This window comes from Poecilia latipinna, unplaced genomic scaffold (assembly GCF_001443285.1).
Source record: "Poecilia latipinna isolate Pla-1442-1.1 unplaced genomic scaffold, P_latipinna-1.0 Scaffold2099, whole genome shotgun sequence".
Classification (NCBI taxonomy): domain Eukaryota; kingdom Metazoa; phylum Chordata; class Actinopteri; order Cyprinodontiformes; family Poeciliidae; genus Poecilia; species Poecilia latipinna.
Window position 1 is genome coordinate 46,194 of NW_015114715.1, and position 4,664 is coordinate 50,857.

At 35.5% G+C, this 4,664-nt stretch overlaps 1 protein-coding gene across 6 annotated transcripts in view; it reads left to right on the forward strand.

Annotated features, from left to right (window-relative positions):
- Positions 1 to 517: 517 nt before the first annotated feature.
- ncor1 (nuclear receptor corepressor 1) overlaps positions 518 to 4,664 on the forward strand; it is a 63,534-nt gene continuing 59,387 nt past the window's right edge. For 4 of the 6 annotated variants that reach the window (XM_015017058.1, XM_015017062.1, XM_015017063.1 and 1 more), the window contains exon 1: positions 519 to 666. The gene's annotated coding sequence lies outside the window, so the exon portion shown is untranslated. Of the gene's footprint in view, positions 667 to 902; positions 955 to 4,664 lie in introns of all 6 variants that reach the window. The other 2 variants (XM_015017059.1, XM_015017064.1) reach the window with 2 other exon arrangements.

Sequence of the window (4,664 nt, forward strand, 5' to 3'; positions counted from 1 at the left end):
CCAAATCGTCAATGGTTCCGAGTGTAAAAAAAAATTAGAATAAAAAGTGCATACATTTAACGGTTGTTTAAAAAACTCGTCTGTCAGCAAAAGTAACCATGTACCACACTTGTCGCTATTTTGTAAATACACAATTAGAATTACTTTCGCATTTTACTTAACAAAAGCCTGAAGAACTTTAAGAATAAAATTGTAATATAATTATGATATTTAAGAACATCAGATGTATGTCCATAAAATAAGAGTCTAACTGTTGATATCTGTGGGTGATTATTTTTAAAGTACCATTTTAAAAGCTCTTAGGCATTACCGTGTTTGAGGGGACGATTTAGGAGTAACACTGTACTGTCCTTACAGATATGTAAAAACAATTGGGTCGTAGTTTTAAAATATTAGCAAAAACTGAAAAGAGGCGCAATATTTTATGTTACTCTTAATACAAACAACCGTTTCGTATATATTTAGGTATTTATTAAGTATTCTAAATTAAAATTTAACGAAAACGATTGTTCGTCACTGTTAGGACGTCGACCGACAAATGCGGCGCAGCCTTTTAGTCTGCTCAGTCGTTCACAGCCCACAACCCGCGGATTTACAATCAACAATTCAAACAGATTTCTGCACGGGCTACCTTTCTTTCCCGTTTCTACAAACTTCAAACATGGGGTGAGTACATATGGCCTACATGCAGCCAGTCAGCGACGGTACTTAACACACTATTTAAGCGACTCGCTGTACGCTGAAAATCTGCCTTGCAAGATGGCGACGTGGTTTAAGGTGAAATACAGGCTGGGTTAGCCAGCTAGCCACAACAACATCCTAAACGTCCTAATATGGTGTTAAAGTACGTTTAAAGCGCCCTAATATGAGTTGACATTTATTGTTATATTCGTTTTTTGTAGACGCTCCCTGTTGTGTGAAAGCAGTCCCATCCCCCCTCGCTATCATGATGTGGTATTAATCCAGTTGCAGTTAAATGTGTTATAATGTCGTTTTAAGTGACAACAGAAACACAAGACAGTAGCAGCATTAACCCTATTCTTTGTTGTTGTTGTTGTTTTTTTTACACAAGTCCTGCTCACTTTGCATGGAAACAGTCTGACGGAGCCATTGTGATATTGCACCCTTTTAATTCGACCTTAAAGCTTCACTGAGATAGATTTATGTTTACAACCCCAATATGCCTCAAACCCCTTCTGGAGCTGCTATTAAACTGATGCATTGGAGGGTGAATACCTGCAACTTATTTTTTATCTCCTCCCATGTTTTATTTCAAAAGCGAAGGTAGGGAAAAATTAAGTATCTGTAGAAATCCAGCTAAAAAAAAGTCCATAAAACAAAACAAAACAAAACAAAAAAGTTAGAAAGCAATAGCATGTTTTAGAAAACGTGATTGCCATGTGACTTTAAAAAAAGTAAGGGAAAATATATATTTCTATGTCCTGCTAAGCTGAAGGATTTCTTACTAAGAAATGTGCTTTTAATAGAGATAAACAGGGATTAAGTGTTGGGCTTGCAAACATTTCTAAAGTGCATAAATCTTTTTTTAATTTTTTTTTTAAATTGATGTTCAGTCTTCAGTCTGTATTTCAGTTGAATGTAGATATCTGGCTATTACAGTAGAGATTAACCAGTGTAAAAATTGAAATTGCATGAAAACCTTAATTAAAATCATTGAGGTATCACAATGTTAACTAATTGTCTTTGTTAGAGATTGAAAAGTGTAATAATAGCCAGTTGACCTGCAGTGTGCTGCAACAGGCGGATGAGAAACAATGCGGTGCTACTTTATTCTCCATACAACTGCTTTCATACCTTTCTTATACCATAACACCGATAATCAGTTCATGGCTACTACTTTTCTGATTTTCTTCTGCTCAAATTGTTTGTAGTTGCTTTTCTGTAGAATGCTGTAACATAAAAATTAGTCCCTGAATCTGACTCGCATAGTGACAGTTATTTTTAATAAACTATCTATGAGGCTTTATCTGAGATTAAATTCTCATCATAAGCTTTCCCAGTGTAAAAAAAAACCACAATAAAAACACATAGTCAGTTTTTGCACAAAGATTTAAAACAGTAACAGGGTTTCCCCCAGAAAACTTGCTAAGCCCAGTTCTACGGGGTGCTAGGGTAGTCATCCAGTCGGCCGCCATGTTTTTGAGTTAAAAAATGTTTAAAGTTAACAGGAAATTTGAAAATATCACTTGGTAGTTGTGTGTTTTTAGAAGACTGGAAAATTAACACCTAAACACCATCTAAAAAGGCAATCATTAAAAAAACTAAAATAAATAAACAGTCCTAAGCCTGGTGGTGCACAAGTAAAGCCTGGTGGCCCGTCAGGCTTATAATTAAATACATGACCAAATTGCATGTATTTACAAAAACAGCAGCGAATACTCCTCTCCCTGCTAACATAGTGATACAACATGTTAGTAGTTATCTATGCTAATCTCTTCTGCCATCATCTGTTGGGGCAGCAGCAGAGCCAGTGACTTAAAATAAACTCAACTAGCTGATAAAGAAGGCTGGTTCAGTTCTGAGGTCCACTCTAGAGAATACTGTACAAAGAAGGATGCTTCATAAAATGAAAAACATAATGGCCAACCATGAAAACATTCTCTTAACAAACCCAGTGTCATCCCAGCCTCATAAGAACCGCTTTCATCAGAAGCTTAGTGGCAGGCTCAGCCGAACACAATCTTGTGAGCGCCGTGGTTAAAACTCCAGAGTTTCATTTTCTGTCTGACGGGTCAAATTCAAACATAAAAATCTAGTAAAATCGCAGCATTTCAAGGATAATACAGCTTGTAATTTGCATCACACAGTGTATGTTCTTGTTGTTTTGTATGTCAGGACCTTACTTTTAATAACAGCTGATTGGCAGTGAGCAGCAATATGCGGGGGAGTTACTCTATGCTTTATACATCTTGGGAAAAGGTGTATTATTTCTAGTGTGACAAAAATCATGACAGGTGTTTGGGCTTTTAATGGCTTATATTTGAAGTACTCAGATGGGAAATGGGAAGAGAGAGAGAGAAGATATGCTAGCGGTTTTAAAAAAGTTTGAAGCACTTGGTGTACTTTGACATCAGTAACTGATCCATGGTAACTTGTAGAACATTCATCCATGTTTCTTTGGGTCCAGAAAGGGCATTTGTCAAAAACGACCTATTTAAATCAGTCTGGGGGATGTTGTATCCATCACAAACATCGCCCCTTTTGCTAAAGGCTCAGCCTTTATAGTTTATGTTAATAGTTTGACCAAATCATCTCAGAATATTAGAGTGTTTATCATACGTGTTCTTCATTTTTTTATGTAATTGCAAATTGATAACAGACTGCATTTTATTTTAGGGCTGAAACGATTAATTGTGATTAACAGATTATTGAAATAATCGTCAACTAATTTAGTAATCAATTAATCCTTTAATGGAGTAGACAGACTCAAAAAAGGCCATTTAGAGAATAAAACAACATACTAAGAGCAGTAAATAAGCCAAAAATGTCAAAAAATACGTACATTTTGTATTTAAGATATAAAAAAAACAACCTTCTGCTAGTAAATATGTTCTATCCAAAACTACTCAAGTGGCAAAGTTTTAACTTCACCAGGTTCAGTTTGTGTAAAACAAATCAAAACAAACAAAAATTCTGCTAGGCACATTTTGCTATTAATTTGTAATCCAAAAAATAAAGTACAAATTTACCCCACACTGTCTCGATAAGTCAAGCAGACAGAGCTGAGTTTAGAAGTAGTACTATCTTGTGCTACAAATGATCACCGATACCCTAAAAGCAATGCTGCTCTTCCATTTTGGGTAATAAAATGTTTATTTTCATATTTAAAAAAAGGAATTAAATTGTTAATTTGCATCCTATGTATTTCTAATACCATATACAATTCCTTAATGACAAATCTTCAGAATGTACCAAGTGTTTTTTATCCAAGTAATGAATGACAAAATTAATCGTTACTTGCAGCTGCGTTTTATTTCTTGTCTTGAAAAGCTCAACTCATTCATGTCAGTGGCACGAAACTTGGGGACATTTTTATTATTTTTTTTTATCACTGTCACATTTGGGCTCCTTTTTAGGTTTTCAATACAGATTACATCATCAACTTTACGAGCCGAGCGATCTCTTAAAACGCTTCAGCTGATTAAAAACATATCTGCACTGACGTTTTTAAAGCTGTTCGTTAAGAATGTGGGATGATCAGGGTAAAGGCAGTTAGCTGAAGTGTTTCTTTGTCCCTCTGTGGCTCAGACGGTTGCTGCGCCTTCACTGTCCCTGACTCCACAGCGTCGTCGTTGCCGATAAAGCAAGCGCAGCGACAGACTGATCATCCAGATACCAATTTTCTTTGGAAACTCGCCTCTTTTCTCTAAAGTTGCTCCAATGCTGCGATTTGATGATGAATATTACAAGAGAACAAACTACTAAATAACTAAGTTGATTTTATTTTATTTTTTTCTACTTCTAAAGGCATTTTTTTGGTTTGTTTGTAATATTTTACATTTATCTTTAACCTTACTGTAAATGCCAAGAAGAGGCTAGATTAACAGGTCAGCGCTTTAAGGATTTTATGACCTGTTTGTCAACAGTACTATCAAATATGTGTACCTTGTTAGATTTTGCAAGTGGAAAACTGTGTTAAAGGT